We start from the raw sequence: 17,995 nt of genomic DNA, 5'->3' as shown, positions 1-17,995 counted from the left end.
CCTGCCTCGTGGCCGCCTCTTGGAGTTCCAGACTTTGACTCCAACTCTTTGGGGTTGCTTTCGGTCCAAGAAAGATCATCGCGAAGGTTTCATCCCGTTTGGACTCCAGTTGGTATTCATTTTCCGTGAAACTCTAAAATAGGCAAAAAAACAGACACTGGCACTGGCACTGGCCTTCGGTTAATAGGTTAGTCCCAAAAATAATATAGAAGAGCATATTAAAGCCCATTAAACATTGAAAACAGATAATATAATAGCATGGAACAATAAAAAATTATAGATACGTTGGAGACGTATCAGGAACCAATCTAGGGCTCCGGCGGAGCTGTTCTGCCAGGGAAACATCCCTCCAGGAGGGGGAAATCGTCACCATCGCCATCACCATCGAGCCTCTCATCGGGAGGGGGTCAATCTCCATCAACATCTTCACCAGCACCATCTCCTCTCAAACCCTAGTTCATCTCTTGTATCTGATCTTTGCCTCAAAACCTCAGATTGGCACCTGCGGCTTGCTAGTAGTGTTGATTACTCCTTGTAGTTGATGCTAGTTGGTTTATTCGGTGGAAGATTATATGTTCAGATCCTTTATGCACATTAATACCCCTATGATTATTGACATGAATATGATTGGTGAGTAGTTACGTTTGTTCCTGAGGACATGGGAGAAGTCTTGGTATAAGTAGTCATGTGAATTTGGTATTCGTTCGATATTTTGACGAGATGTATGTTGTCTTTCCTCTAGTGGTGTTATGTGAACGTCAACTACATGACACTTCACCATTGTTTGGTGTAGGATCTAAAAAATGTCTAGAGGGGGGGGGGGTGATTAGACTACTTGACCAAATAAAAATCTAGCCTTTTCCCAATTTTAAGTCTTGGCAGATTTTAGCAACTTAGCTCTAGTCAAGTAAACAACCTACACATGCAAGTCTAAGAGTATAGTAGCGGAATGTAAAACATTGCACATGAAGGTAAAGGGAGGATTTTGGAGGGAGCAAAAGCAATGTAGACACGGAGATTTTTGGCGTGGTTCCGATAGGTGGTGCTATCGTACATCCACGTTGATGGAGACTTCAACCCATGAAGGGTAACGGTTGCGCGAGTCCACGGAGGGCTCCACCCACGAAGGGTCCATGAAGAAGCAACCTTGTCTATCCCAACATGGCCATTGCCCACAAAGGACTTGCCTCACTAGGGTAGATCTTCATGAAGTAGGCGATCTCCTTGCCCGTACAAACTCCTTGGTACAAATCCACAATCTTGACGGAGGCTCCCAAGTGACACCTAACCAATCTAGGAGACACCACTCTCCAAAAGGTAATAGATGGTGTGTTGATGATGAACTCCTTGCTCTTGTGCTTCAAATGATAGTCTCCCCAACACTCAACTCTCTCACACAGATTTGGATTTGGTGGAAAGATGATTTGAGTGGAAAGCAACTTGGGGATGGCTAGAAATCAAGATTTATGTGGTTGGAATGGAAGATCTTGATCTCAACAAAAGTGTAGGTGGTTCTCTCTCAGAGAATGTAAGTTGGAAGTGTAGGCATGTTCTGATGGCTCTCTCCATGAATGGAGAGTGGGTGGAGGGGTCTATATAGCCTCCACACAAAATCTAACCGTTACACACAATTTACCAAACTCGGTGAGACCGAATCATGAAACTCGGTCGGATCGATTCAGTTCAAAATGTGAACGTTAGGTTTTTCGATGGGACCGACACATCAACTCGGTGGGACCGATTTCATTAGGGTTAGGGCATAATGTAATCTTGGTGAGACCGATTACACAAACTCAGTGGGACCGAGTTTGAGACGAGAAGAGCATAGATAGCTAGAGGAGGTTCTTAGGCATTCTTTTTCATCCACTTGGCAAAAGAGAAAAACGCCAAACAATCAAAACAACAAGTAGATGTCCTCGAATGAGTAAAATATGCAACCAACATGCTCACACAATAAAATGGCAAATGAAATATGTGGCAAAGCATGCACAAACACTCTAGCATCTATCAAGCAATTGGCGATGACTAGGTCATCTATATATGAATATATTGACCGAGGAGTCAAATGAGAACATTTGATCGTAGGTCATACTCATCATTTAAGCATAAGTGGGGTTGCCACTTTTACATAAAGCAATGTTGTGTTCACACCATTAGAGTTGCTTTAGCTCGTTTGATTAGAGTAAAGTTCCCCCTAGATGTGATATCCCCTCTAAGAGGGATGAACTAACCTTGGGTTTTGTCGTTGATGACTTCATGTAGGTGTTGAGTATGTAGATGTTCAATGTTGATGTAGATCATTTGGAGCAATCCATTGGAGTGAGTTACACTTTCAATACCTACACGGGTTAGTCCCACAAGGAACAAACAAGGATATCCATAGATATAGAGTGATGTTCACATAAGGATGATGTCCATGAAAGCATTAGGTTACCTTGTCCCTTGTCTTACCAACAAGAGGGTTTGTGACTCCTTGAACTAGTGCAAGATATGGAAGTTGTTTGCACTTGTCCTTGCCAAAATGATATGAGTGAAGTATGTTGGCGGACTCACCCTCAAGAACTCTCTAGTTCTTTTTCTTCAGGATCCACACCATCTTGATGGGAATCCTTGGAGTTGTAGTCGTAGTTGATGGAGTAGAACTTGATATAGTCTTGGGAACCCACTTCACCAAGGCTTTGGGAGCTTCCTCAAATGCATCAATCTCCTCTTGAAGCTTGTCCTTGCCTTTTTGCTTGTGGTCTTGTGGTGGAAGATCATCTTGAGCTTGTTTTCCTTGGAAATAAGTAGGATCATACTTCTCTTGTTGAGGAACAAACTTCGTCTTGGGGTATTGATCTTCTTCCCACTCAACTCCATTGGCATTGAACTTTCGTTCAAAACCAACACCTTGATTCTTCCGGTGTCTTCCTTGCTTGCGTACAATTTCCTCAAATTGCTTACTTCCGGCAAGGCTCTTGTAAACACCTTTCTCTATAATTCCCTTCAATAAGCTATTTTCTTGCTCAAGTGTAACTTGGCTAAGAGAATCATTAGTGGAATCAAGAGAACTACTAGAAGCAACATCATTGGTTTTGGCATGATTATTTTTACTACAAGAAGAAGAATTTTTCTTACTCTTGTTGCTAGATTTAACTTGTAGCATGTAAGTAGACAAGAGTAAACGCTTGGCAATGTAAGAAGAACTTTTCTTGCGAAGATCCTCATTGATCGCTTTTAAGAACCCATGCTCTTGCTCAAGGTTGAGCTTTTCGAAGCGTAACTTCTCATGGGTCTTTAAAAGCTCTCAATGATTTTCCAAGGTAGTTTCATGAGCAAAATTAAGAGTGTTTAGTTCTTTAGTTAGACGCTCAATCTCCTTCTTATCATCGCCATTCATTTTATCTTGATTAGCACGATTAATAACAAGTTCATCATAGTTTTCATCACTAGAATTGTAAACAAGTAAATCATCATCACCTAGCAAGTCATCTTCATCACTATTGAAATCAACATACTCGGGGTGTGATACCTTTGGGCCTTTAGCCATGACGCATCTTCCAATTCCTTCATTTGGTGACTCAAATATGTCGTAGGAGTTGGTTGACACAAGTGCTAGACCGGCAACACCTTCATCTTGAGTATATTCGGAGCCGGAGTGATAACTTCTCTTGGAGTGATTGTCGGAGTCGGAGCCGGATATCCATTCACCAACGTGAGCTTGATGTCTTTGTTTTGTGTAGCTCTTTGATGATTTTTCCTTCCTTTCCGAATCCTTGCCTCTCCGTGATGTTCTTCGTTCATAACGGTCATCTCTACTCCTTCTCTCTCTTGGTGGTGATTCTTCTCTTCTACTTGCTCTTTTGGGAGAATCTTCTCTTCTTTTGTAGGGAGCCATACACTCAACGGAGAAGTGTCTGGGTCTTCCACAATTGTAGCAATTACGTTCACGACTTGAAGATCTTTTGTCATTGTAGGACCTTGACCTGGAACTTCTTTCCTTGCTTCTACTTTTGTAGAACTTGTTGAAATTCTTCACAATTAGGCTCAATTCTTCATTGAAGGCTTGTTTCTCACTTGATGATGTGGGAGTATCACATGAGGCTTTGTAAGCACCACTTGACTTGTTGTGAAGCTCTTCCTTATCCTCGAGTGACATCTCACAAGCAACAATTCTTCCAATGACTTCTATCAGTTTGAGATCTTTGTACTTGGGCATCATTTGGATCAATGTGCACACGATATCATATTTTCCATCCAAGGCTCTTAGGATCTTCTTGATGATGAATCTATCGGTCATCTCTTCACTTTCTAAGCCGGCAATCTCATTTGTGATGAGAGCAAGCCTAGAGTACATTTCAGCGACACCTTCACCATCCTTCATTTTGAACTTGTCAAGTTGACTTTGAAGCACATCCAATTTGGATTCCTTGACGGAGTCGGAACCTTCGTGCATATCAATCAAAGTATCCCAAATTTCCTTTGCGTTCTCAAGACGGCTGATTTTGTTGAATTCTTCAGGGCACAATCCATTGAAGAGAATATCACAAGCTTGAGCATTGTATTGCAGCATCTTCAACTCTTCCGCGCTAGCTTCACGTATCAGTTCTCTCCCATCAAAGAATTCACCTTGCAAGCCAATACACCCAATAGCCCAAATGACGGGGTTATGTCCAAGAATATGCTTTTTCATCTTATGCTTCCAACTAGCAAAATTTGTACCATCAAAGTAAGGACCTCTACAGTGGTAATTTCCCTCGCAAGACGCCATACTCCCCTAGGTTGTGAAACCAAGGCTATGATCACCAAAAGATATGGAAATCAAGGAAAATGGAGAGCAAAGCTCTGATACCACTTGTAGGATCGAAAGTATGTCTAGAGGGGGCGTGATTAGACTACTTGACCAAATAAAAATCTAGCCTTTTCCCAATTTTAAGTCTTGGCAGATTTTAGTAACTTAGCACTAGTCAAGTAAAGAACCTACACATGCAAGTCTAAGAGTATAGCAGCGGAATGTAAAACATTGCACATGAAGGTAAAGGGAGGAGTTTGGAGGGAGCAAACACAATGTAGACACGAAGATTTTTGGCGTGGTTCTGATAGGTGGTGCTATCGTACATCCACATTGATGGAGACTTCAACCCATGAAGGGTAACGGTTGCGCGAGTCCATGGAGGGCTCCACCCACGAAGGGTCCACGAAGAAGCAACCTTGTCTATCCCACCATGGCCATCGCCCACGAAGGACTTGCCTCACTAGGGTAGATCTTCACGAAGTAGGCGATCTCCTTGCCCGTACAAACTCCTTGGTTCAACTCCACAATCTTGACAGAGGCTCCCAAGTGACACCTAACCAATCTAGGAGACACCACTCTCCAAAAGGTAATAGATGGTGTGTTGATGATGAACTCCTTGCTCTTGTGCTTCAAATGATAGTCTCCCCAACACTCAACTCTTTCTCACGGAATTGGATTTGGTGGAAAGATGATTTGAGTGGAAATAAACTTGGGGATGGCTAGAAATCAAGATTTATGTGGTTGGAATGGAAGATCTTGATCTCAGCACAAGTGTAGGTGGTTCTCTCTCAGAAAATGTAAGTTGGAAGTGTAGGCATGTTCTGATGGTTCTCTCCATGAATGAAGAGTGGGTGGAGGGGTATATATAGCCTACACACAAAACCTAACCGTTACACACAATTTACCAAACTCGGTGAGACCGAATCATGAAACTCGGTCAGACCGATTTAGTTCAAAATGTGAACGTTAGGTTTTTCGGTGGGACCAATTTCATTTGGTTTAGGGCATAACGTAATCTCGGTGAGACCGATTACACAAACTCGGTGGGACCGGTTTTGGTAATAAGCTAACGAGAGAGTTGGTCAGGCAAACTCGGTAGGACCGATTCGCTCATCTTGGGTGGACCGAAATGTTACGAAGGGGAAACAAAGAGTTTGCATTGCGAACTCGGTGGGACCGGTCGCTCATCTCGGTTAGACCAAAACGTTACGAAGGGAAACCGAGAGTTTGCAATCCCATCTCGGTGAGACCGAGATCCCTATCGGTGAGACCGAAAAGACTAGGGTTTGTGGCAGTTGCTATGTCAACTAAACTCGGTGGCGCCGGATGGAAAGTTTTGGTGGGGCTGAGTTTGACTTTTGGTTTGGGACATATGTGGATATGATAAAGTGGTTAAGGGTTTTGGAGCATATCACTAAGCATTTTGAGCAAGTAACCCATTAAGCAACACCTCATTCCCTTTTAATAGTATTGGCTTTTCCTATGGACTCAATGTGGTCTTGGATCACTAAAAGGTAAAATGTAGAGTCTTGAGCTTTAGATCTTGAGCCAATCTTTTATCCTTAGCATTTTGAGGGGTCCACATTTATAATCCATGCCATGCCAATCATTGAGCTTTCCTGAAATATTTATCTTTAAATGGTATTAGCTCAATGAGCTATATGTTGTTAGGAATTACCAAAACCGCCCAGGGATAGTTGCACTTTGATTTGGGCCTAGGGGAAGGCATTGGCAAGTAATAAGTAGATGATGGATTGCTAGAGTGACAGAAGCTTAAACCCTAGTTTATGCGTTGCTTCGTAAGGGGCTGATTTGGATCCATATGTTTCATGCTATGGTTAGGTTTACCTTAATTCTTCTTTCGTAGTTGAGGATGCTTGCGAGGGGGGTTAATCATAAGTGGGATGCTTGTCCAAGGAAGGGCAGTACCCAAGCACTGGTCCACCCACATATCAAATTATCAAAGTAACGAACGCGAATCATATGAGCATGATGAAAACTAGCTTGACAATAATTCACATGTGTCCTCGGGAGCGCTTTCCTTTATATAAGAGTTTGTCCAGGCTTGTCCTTTGCTACAAAAAGGATTGGGCCACCTTGCTTCACCTTGTTTACTTTTGTTACTTGTTACCCGTTACGAATTACCTTATCACAAAATTATCTGTTACCGATAATTTTAGTGCTTCCAGAGAATACCTTACTGAAAACTGCTTGTCATTTCCTTCTGCTCCTCGTTGGGTTCGACACTCTTACTTATCTAAAGGACTACGATAGATCCCCTATGCTTGTGGGTCATCAAGACTCTTTTCTGGCGCCGCTGCCAGGGAGTGAAGCGCCTTTGATAGGTGAAATTTGGTAAGGAAAATTTATATAGTGTGCTGAAATTTACTGTCACTTGTTACTATGGAAAATAATTCTTTGAGGGGCTTGTTCGGGGTATCTTCACCCTGACCAATAGAGCAAAGAGTTGCTCCTCAACCTACTGAACCTACTGAAAATGTTTACTTTGGAATTCCTTCGGGTATGATAGAGAAACTGCTAGATAATCCTTTTACAGGAGATGGAACATTACATCCCGATATGCACCTAATCTATGTGGATGAAGTTTGTGGATTATTTAAGCTTGCAGGTATGCCCGAGGATGTTATCAAGAAGAAGGTATTCCCTTTATCTTTGAAGGGAAAGGCATTGACATGGCTTAGGCTAGTGATGATATTGGATCATGGAACTACAACCGATCGAAATTGGAATTTCATCAAAAGTTTTATCCTATGCATCTGGTTCATCGTGATCGTAATTATATATATAATTTTTGGCCTTGCGAAGGAGAAAGTATCGCTCAAGCTTGGGGGAGGCTTAAGTCAATGTTATATTCATGCCCCAATCATGATCTCTCAAGAGAAATTATTATTCAGCAAAATTTATGCTCGGCTTTCTCTCAATAATCTCTCCATGCTCGATACTTCTTGTACTGGTTATTTTATGATGAAGACTATTGAATTCAGATGGGATTTATTGGAAAGAATTTAATGCAACTCTGAAGATTGGGAACTCGACGAATGTAAGGAGTCAGGTATAACACCTAGGTTTGATTGTGTTAAATCTTTTATGGATATTGATGCTTTTCGTGAATTTAGCACTAAATATGGACTTGACTCTGAGATTGTAGCTTCTTTCTGTGAATCATTTGCTACTCATGTTGATCTCCCTAAGGAGAAGTGGTTTAAATATCATCCTCCCATTGAAGTAAAAGTAGTTGAACCTATTAAAGTTGAAGGAAAGACTATCACTTATAATGTTGATCCTATTGTTCCTACCGCTTATATTGAGAAACCACATTCCCTGTTAGAATAAAGGATCATGCTAAAGCTTCAACTGTGGTTCGTAATAGTAATACTAGAACACCTACAACCTATGAGCAAATTAAAGTTGAACCTAGTGTTGCTATGGTTAAGGATCTCTTGGTCGATAATATTGATGGGCATGTTATTTACTTCTATGATGAAGCTGCTAAAATTGCTAGACCCGATACTAAAAATAAACATAAACCTGTTGTTGGCATGCCTGTTGTTTCTGTTACAATAGGAGACCATTGTTATCATGGCTTATGTGATATGTGTGCTAGTGTCAGTGCAATACCTTATACTTTATCTAAAGAAATTATGCATGATATTGCACCTGCCGAGATAGAAGATATTGATGTTAGTATTAAGCTTGCCAATAGAGATACTATTTCACAAGTTGGGATTGTTAGAGATGTTGTCTTGTGTGGGAAAATTAAATATCCTACTGATTTTCTTGTTCTTGCTTCCCCATAGGATGACTTTTGTCCCATTATATTTGGTAGACCCTTCTTGCATACTGTTAATGCTAAGATAGACTGCGAAAAGGATATTATTACTGTTGGTTTAGGGGATATATCTCATGATTTTAATTTTGCTAAATTTCGTAGACAACTGATAACCCACAAGTATAAGGGATTGCAATAGCTTTCGAGGGTAGAGTATTCAACCCAAATTTATTGATTCAACACAAGGGGAGCCAAAGAATATTCTCAAGTATTAGCAGCTGAGTTGTCAATTCAGCCACACCTGGAAACTTAGTATCTGCAGCAAAGTGTTTAGTAGCAAAGTAATATGATAGTGGTGGTAGCGGCAACAAAAGTAAAGACAACAAAAGTAATGTTTTTGGTATTTTGTAGTGATTGTAACAGTAGCAGCGGGAAAGTAAATAAGCGAGAACCAATATATGGAAAACTCGTAGGCACCGGATCAGTGATGGATAATTATGCCGGATGCGGTTCATCATGTAACAGTCATAACATAGGGTGACACAGAACTAGCTCCAATTCATCAATGATGTAGGCATGTATTCCGTATATAGTCATACGTGCTTATGGAAAAGAACTTGCATGACATATTTTGTCCTACCCTCCCGTGGCAGCAGGGTCCTATTGGAAACTAAGGGATATTAAGGCCTCCTTTTAATAGAGAACCGGAACAAAGCATTAGCACATAGTGAATACATGAACTCCTCAAACTATGGTCATCACTGGGAGTGGTCCCGATTATTGTCACTTCGGGGTTGCCGGATCATAACACATAGTAGGTGACTATAGACTTGCAAGATAGGATCAAGAACTCATATATATTCATGAAAACATAATAGGTTCAGATCTGAAATCATGGAACTCAGGCCCTAGTGACAAGCATTAAGCATAGCAAAGTCATAGCAATATCAATCTCAGAACATAGTGGATACTAGGGATCAAACCCTAACAAAACTAACTCGATTACATGATAAATCTCATCCAACCCATCACCGTCCAGCAAGCCTACAATGGAATTACTCACGCACGGCGGTGAGCATCATGAAATTGGTGATGGAGGATGGTTGATGATGACGACAGCGACGAATCCCCCTCTCCGGAGCCCCGAGCGGACTCCAGATCAGCCCTCCCGAGAGGTTTTAGGGATTGGCGGCGGCTCCGTATCGTAAAATGCGATGATTTATTCTCCCTGATTTTTTTCTCTCTGAAAGCAAATATATAGAGTTGGAGTTGGCGTCGGAGGGCATCAGGGGGGCCATGAGGTAGGGGGCGCGCCCCTACCCTCGTGGACAGGGTGTGGGCCCCTTGGTCTTCATCTTTGGCAAGGATTTTTTATTATTTTTTCTAAGATGTTCCGTGGAGTTTCAGGTCGTTCCGAGAATATTTGTTTTCTGCACATAAAACAACACCATGGCAATTCTGCTGAAAATAGCGCCAGTCCGAGTTAGCTCCATTCAAATCATACAAGTTAGAGTCCAAAACAAGGGCAAAAGTGTTTGGAAAAGTAGATACGACGGAGGTGTATCAACTCCCCCAAGCTTAAACCCTTTCTTGTCCTCAAGCAATTCAGTTGACAAACTGAAAGAAAGAAAGAAAGAAAAACTTTTACAAACTCTGTTTGCTCTTGTTGTTGTAACTATGTCAAGCCAGCATTCAAGTTTTCAACATAGATCATAACTAACCACATTTGCAATAACTCTCAGGTCTCATAATTACTCATATCAATAGCATAATCAACTAGCAAGTCATAATAATAAATCTCGGATGACAACACTTTCTCAAAACAATCATAATATGATATAACAAGATGGTATCTTGCTAGCCCTTTCTGAGACCGCAAAACATAAATGCAGAGTACCTTTAAAGATCAAGGACTGACTAGACATTGTAACTCATGGTAAAAGAGATCCAATCATAGTCACACACAACATAGATTAATAGTGATGAATGCAAACGACAGTTGTGCTCTCCAGCTAGTGCTTTTTAACAAGAGGGTGATGACTCAACATAAAAGTAAATGGGTAGGCCCTTCGCAGAGGGAAGCAGGGATTTGTAGAGGTGCCAAAGCTCGGTTTTGAAATAGAGATAAATTGAATTTTGAGCGGTATACTTTCATTGTCAACGTAACAACTAAGAGATGGCGATATCTTCCATGCTAAGCACATTATAGGCGGTTCCCAAACAGAATGGTAAAGTTTATACTCCCCCTCCACCAACAAGCATCAATCCATGGCTTGCTCGAAACAACGAGTGCCTCCAACATACATGAGGTGCCAGGGGGAGTTTTGTTTGCAATTAATTTTGATTTAGTTTGCATAAAGCATGGGACTGGGCATCCCGGTGACCAGCCATTTTCTCGTGAGTGAGGAGCGGAGTCCACTCCTCTTGAGAATAACCCGCCTAACATGGAAGATAAGGACAGCCTTGGTTGATACATGAGCTATTCGAGCATACAAAACAGAATGTTTATTTGAAGGTTTAGAGTTTGGCACATACAAATTTACTTGGAATGGCAGATAGATACCGCATATAGGATGGTATGGTGGGCTCATCTGGAATAACTTTGGGGTTTAAGGGATTGGATGCACAAGCAGTATTCCCGCTTAGTACAGGTGAAGCCTAGCAAAAGACTGGGAAGCGACCAACTAGAGAGAGACAACAGCCATGTACATGCATTAAAATTAATAAACATTGGATGCAAGCATGAGTAGGATATAATCCACCATGAACATAAATATCGTGAAGGCTATGTTGATTTGTTTCAACTACATGCGTGAACATGTGCCAAGTCAAGTCACTTAAATCATTCAAAGGAGGATACCACCCCATCATACCACATCATAATCATCTCAATAGCATGTTGGCACACATGGTAAACCATTATAACTCATAGCTAATCAAGCACGGCACAAGCAACTATGATCTCTAATTGACATTGCAAACATGTTTATTCATAATAAGCTGAATCAAGAACGAGGGACTCATCATATTTACAAAAACAAAAGAGGTCGAGTTCATACCAGCTTTTCTCATCTCAGTCAGCCCATCATATATCATCATAATTGCCTTTCACTTGCACGACCGAACAATGTGAATAATAATAACAGTGCACGTGCATTGGACTAAGCTGGAATCTGCAAGCATTCAATAAACAGGAGAAGACAAGGCAATATGGGCTCTGGGTTAATTCAACAATGATGCATATAAGAGCCACTTCAACAATTTAATTATGGTCTTCTCCTACTGACCCCCAAAGAAAAGAAATAAAACTATTTACACGGGAAAGCTCCCAACAAGCGAATGAAGAACGGGAAATATTTTTGGGTTTTATTTTTAATTATTACTACTACAGCAGAAAAATAAACTAGTACTAATTTTTTTGGTTTTTCTTAAGGTTTAACAAACACACAAGAAGAAAGCAGGAAAAAGAAAATAAACTAGCATGGATATTACAGTGAAAGAGTATGAGCACCAACATCTAGTAATGAGTGTGTGTGAGCATAAATGTAATGTCGGTGAGAAATACATACTCCCCCAAGCTTAGGCTTTTGGACTAAGTTGGTCTATGGCCACGGCTGGCCTGGCTGATATCCATAATAATAGTTGTTGGGGTCGTACTGTGATGAGGAAGAAGAAGGCTCCGATTGCCACTGGCTGGCAATCATGTCCGGATCCCACTGATAGTTAGACTGCCGTGAAGGATAAAATTGTGGTTCTGGCTCCTCGGCTGGTGCAGGGTTCCAGTAGGCGTGAATAGCCGTCAACGGAACAAGGTACGTGCCTACGGTTAAATCAAACAGAGAAGGAGCAAGCAGGATAATAGTCTCAGGATGATGTTTGTTAAAGAACAATTGATATTTAAGCTCTCCTGCCCTATTCTTAACAATAAAATCATGTGCCACCATACTTTTATGATCTAGATAAACACGGGGCAGCACCTTTTCTTCCTTCTCAGCATGCCTAATATATATGTTAAAATGTACGGCTAGGCATGTAACATAGATGCCTCCAAAGATGGGGCCTTTGGTACGGTTCATACTTAACCGTCTAGCAATAATACCGCCCATACTAAAAGTGTTATCACTGTATAAACCATGGAGCAGAATAATTATATCAGGGATACTAAGGTTTCCACAGTTTCCACGTCCAATTAAACAACGACTAGCAAATAATGCAAAGTAACGTAAAACAAGAAACTGTATGCTAGTGATTCGTGATTCGGAAACCTTCCTAGTTTCTCCTACAGTGATAGTATCAATAAACCCAACCACATCATCATGATGTGGTTCTTCTTTCTTGCCCTCAAAAGGGACTAAACAAATCCAACAAAAATCATAAAGTGACATCTCCTTATGCTCATCATATAAATGAAACTCCATCGTGGGTGGTGAGTTCCTAGAATGAAAATGAAAGTTTTGCACAAAGGTATTTGTGAGTAAGAGATACTGATCGCATTGGTCATGGAGGAAAGTGGTGAGGCTTGCATTGTGAGCCAATTCATGAAAATCTTCATAGATACCGGCTGCTCTCAAGAAATCATTAGAAGGCCATTCACACGCCCGAATCTCCGCGGTGCGCGGCAAATTATACTTAGGCTTCGGTGCCTTTTCCTTCGAGCTTTGGCTCGATGAGCCCCTCAATAATCTCCTCATCATTTTCTGAAAAATTCTGAAGTTTTTAGTAACTTCAAAACAAAAGTAAACCAAACTCAATAAAACTGATAGCAACTACTCCTACAAGTGCCTAGAGCCTATATCAAGCATTAGAACTACTTGGAACCATATAAGTTTGACATGCAAGCTCAAGAACATGGTCGCCTATGCAGCACAAATTTGCAAAGAGTAAAGCACTAGAACAAAAACTAATTGGACCAATGGAGGAGTCACATACCAAGGAACAATCTCCCCAAGCAGTTTTGCGAGAGGTGCTTTGAGCAAGGAGATCGAAAATCACAACAAAAGTGGCTGGAACTCGTGCTTGTGTTAGTTTTTCGGGTTTGTATGAGACTGAGGAAGAAGATGGGTGCTGGGATAAGTGGAGGAGGGCCACCGTGGGCCCACGAGGCAGGGGGTGCGCCCTAAGGGGGGGCTCCCACCACCCTCGTGGCCAGGTGGCAGCTCCCCCCGCGGTAATTTTTGCACAGTAAATCCTCAAATATTCCCGAAAAAACCATATTAAATTGGCATGGCATTCTGAGGACTTTTATTTTCGGGATATTTTTATATTGCACGGATAAGTCAGGAAATAGACAGAAAAAAAATACTATTTTTACTTTTATTTCTACTAATTAACAGAAAATATAGAGAGGGTATAGAAGGTTGTGCTTCTAGTTTCATCCATCTCATGCTCATCAAAAAGAATCCACTAACAAGGTTGATCAAGTCTTGTTAACAAACTCATTCCGATAATCATGAAACCGGAGAAATTTCAAATAACACTAAGTTACCTCAACGGGGATATGCACATCCCCTATAATAAGTATATCATATTTCTTTTTGACAGTAGGAAGAGGAAATTCAAAACCTCCAATTATAATCGATGGAATTTTTCCAATGGAGTTGATACTATGAACTTGAGGTTGTTTCCTCGGAAAGTGTACCATATGCTCATTACCATTAACATGAAAAGTGACTTGCCTTTGTTGCAATCAATAACAGCCCCTGCAATATTAAGAAAAGGTCTTCCAAGAATAATAGACATACTATCATCCTCGGGAATATCAAGTATAACAAAGTCCGTTAAAATAGTAACGTTTGCAACCACAACAGGCACATCCTCACAAATACCGACAGGTATAGCAGTTGATTTATCAGCCATTTGCAAAGATATTTTAGTAGGTGTCAACTTATTCAAGTCAAGTCTACGATATAAAGAAAGAGGCATAATACTAACACCGGCTCCAAGATCACATAAAGCAGTTTTAATATAATTTCTTTTAATGGAGCAAGGTATAGTAGGTACTCCGGGATCTCCAAGTTTCTTTGGTATCCCACCCTTAAAAGTATAATTAGCAAGCATGGTGGAAATCTCAGCTTCCGGTATCTTTCTTTAATTTGTAACAATACCTTTCATGTACTTAGCATAAGGATTCATTTTAAGCATATCAGTCAATCGCATACGCAGAAATATAGGCCTAATCATTTCAGCAAAGCGCTCAAAATCCTCATCATCCTTTTTCTTGGATGGTTTTGGAGGAAAAGGCATTGGTTTCTGAACCCAAGGTTCCCTTTCTTTACCATGTTTCCTAGCAACAAAGTCTCTTTTATCATAACGTTGATTCTTTGATTGTGGGTTATCAAGATCAACAACAGGTTCAATTTCTACATCATTATCATTACTAGGTTGAGCATCATCATGAACATCATCATTAATATTTTCATTAGGTTCATGTTCATTACCAGATTGAGTTTCAGCATCAGAAATAGAAATATCATTTGGATTATCAGGTGTCTCAGCAATAAGTTCACTAGAAGTTTGCATAGTTCTGTCATTTTTCTTCTTCTTTTTAGAAGAACTAGGAACATCAATATTATTTCTCTGAGAATCGATTCTCTTAGGGTGGCCTTCAGGATACAAAGGTTCCTGAGTCATTCTACCAGTTCTAGTAGCCACTCTAACAGCATAATCATTTTTCTTACTATTCATTTCATCAAGCACTTCTTTTTGAGCCTTAAGTACTTGTTCTACTTGAGTGGTAACCATTGAAGCATGTTTGCTAACAAGTTTAAGTTCACCTTTAATATTCGCCATATAGTCACCCAAGCGTCTAATCATATAAGCATTTTCTTTTGATGGTCTACCAAAGTAAGCATTGAAGTCGTCTTGCTTAAACATAAAGTTATCAAACTCATCCAAGCACCGACTAGCAATTTTAGTAGGAGGAACTTCAGCTTTATCATATCTATAGAGAGAATTTACCTTTACTACCTGTGTCGGGATATCGGGATCAGGTGGTTCTTCAGTAAATAAAGAATTGAGATCATATGTTTCTTCAACAGGCGGTATATTAAGATCATGTATTTCTTCAATAGGAGCTAAATTCTTAACATCTTCAGCTTTAATACCTTTTTCTTTCATAGATTTCTTTGCCTCTTGCATATCTTCGGGACTGAGGAATAGAACACCTCTCTTCTTCAGAGTTGGTTTAGGAATAGACTCAGTAATTGGAGCAGGAGCTGGCTCAGGAGGTGCCCAATTATTTTCATTTGTCAACATATTACTCAATAGAATTTCAGCTTCATCCGGTGTTCTTTCCCTAAAAAGAGAACCAGCACAACTATCCAGGTAATCTCTAGAAGCATCGGTTAGTCCATTATAAAAGATATCGAGTATTTCAGGTTTGTTAAGAGGATGATCAGGCAAAGCATTAAGTAACTTGAGAAGCCTCCCCCAAGCTTGTGGGAGGCTCTCTTCTTTAATTTGCACAAAGTTGTATATTTCCCTCAAAGCAGCTTGTTTCTTATGAGCAGGGAAATATTTAGCAGAGAAGTAATAAATCATATCCTGGGGACTATGCACACAACCAGGATCAAGAGAATTAAACTAGATCTTAGCATCACCCTTTAATGAGAATGGAAATATTTTGAGTATATAAAAGTAACGCGATCTCTCATCATTAGTAAACAGGGCGGCTATATCAGAGAATTCATAATCCTTATCTGGAACACATATAGGTGAAGTAGCAAAAGTAGGGTCGGGTTTCATTTTATCTCTAAGTGATTCTTTGTTCCATTTAACTAATAACCTCTTAAGCTCATATCTATCCCTACAAGCTAAAATATCGGCAGAAGATTCCATATCAAAAAGATAGCCCTCAGGAATAACAGGCATATTTTCATCATCACTTTCATCATCGTATTCAAATTCAATAATTTCTTTTTCTCTAGCCCTAGCAATTTGTTCATCAAGAAATTCACCGAGGGGCACAGTAGTATGAGGCATAGAAGTAGTTTCATCATAAGTATCATGCATAGCAGAAGTGGCATCATCAATAACATGCGACATATCAGAACAAATAGCAGAAGCAGGTGTAGATGTCGCAAACTTACTCATAACAGAAGGTGAATCAAGTGCAGAGCTAGATGGCAGTTCCTTACCTCCCCTCGTAGTTGAGGGATAGATCTTGGTTTTTGGATCTCTCAAGTTCTTCATAATGATAAGCAGATATATATCCCAAGTGACTCAAAGAATAGAGCTATGCTCCCCGGCAACGGCGCCAGAAATTGGCCTTGATAACCCACAAGTATAGGGGATCGCAACATCTTTCGAGGGTAGAGTATTCAACCCAAATTTATTGATTCGACACAAGGGGAGCCAAAGAATATTCTCAAGTATTAGCAGCTGAGTTGTCAATTCAACCACACTTGGAAACTTAGTATCTGCAACAAAGTGTTTAGTAGCAAAGTAATATGATAGTGGTGGTAGCGGCAACAAAAGTAAAGACAACAAAAGTAATGTTTTTGGTATTTTGTAGTGATTGTAACAGTAGCAACGGGAAAGTAAATAAGCGAGAACCAGTATATGGAAAACTCGTAGGCTCCGGATCAGTGATGGATAATTATGCCGGATGCGGTTCATCATGTAACAGTCATAACATAGGGTGACACGGAAATAGCTCCAATTCATCAATGTAATGTAGGCATGTATTCCGTATATAGTCATACGTGCTTATGGAAAAGAACTTGCATGACATCTTTTGTCCTACCCTCCCGTGGCAGCGGGGTCCTATTGGAAACTAAGGGATATTAAGGCCTCCTTTTAATAGAGAACCGGAACAAAGCATTAGCACATAGTGAATACATGAACTCCTCAAACTATGGTCATCACCGAGAGTGATCCCGATTATTGTCACTTCGGGGTTGCCGGATCATAACACATAGTAGGTGACTATAGACTTGCAAGATAGGATCAAGAACTCACATATATTCATGAAAACATAATAGGTTCAGATCGGAAATCATGGCACTCGGGCCCTAGTGACAAGCATTAAGCATAGCAAAGTCATAGCAACATCAATCTCAGAACATAGTGGATACTAGGGATCAAACCCTAACAAAACTAACTCAATTACATGATAAATCTCATCCAACCCATCACCGTCCAGCAAGCCTACGATGGAATTACTCATGCACGGCGGTCAGCATCATGAAATTGGTGATGGAGGATGGTTGATGATGACGACGGCGACGAATCCCCTCTCCAGAGCCTCGAACGAACTCCAGATCAGCCCTCCCGAGAGGTTTTAGGGCTTGGCAGTGGCTCCGTATCGTAAAACGCGATGATTTCTTCTCCCTGATTTTTTTCTCTCCGAAAGAAAATATATAGAGTTGTAGTTGGTGTCGGAGGGCATCCAGGGGCCCACGAGGTAGGGGGGCGCGCCCCCACCCTCGTGG

Source organism: Triticum dicoccoides, chromosome 1A (assembly GCF_002162155.2).
Source record: "Triticum dicoccoides isolate Atlit2015 ecotype Zavitan chromosome 1A, WEW_v2.0, whole genome shotgun sequence".
Classification (NCBI taxonomy): Eukaryota; Viridiplantae; Streptophyta; class Magnoliopsida; order Poales; family Poaceae; genus Triticum; species Triticum dicoccoides.
Note: the sequence above shows the minus strand (reverse complement) of the source record.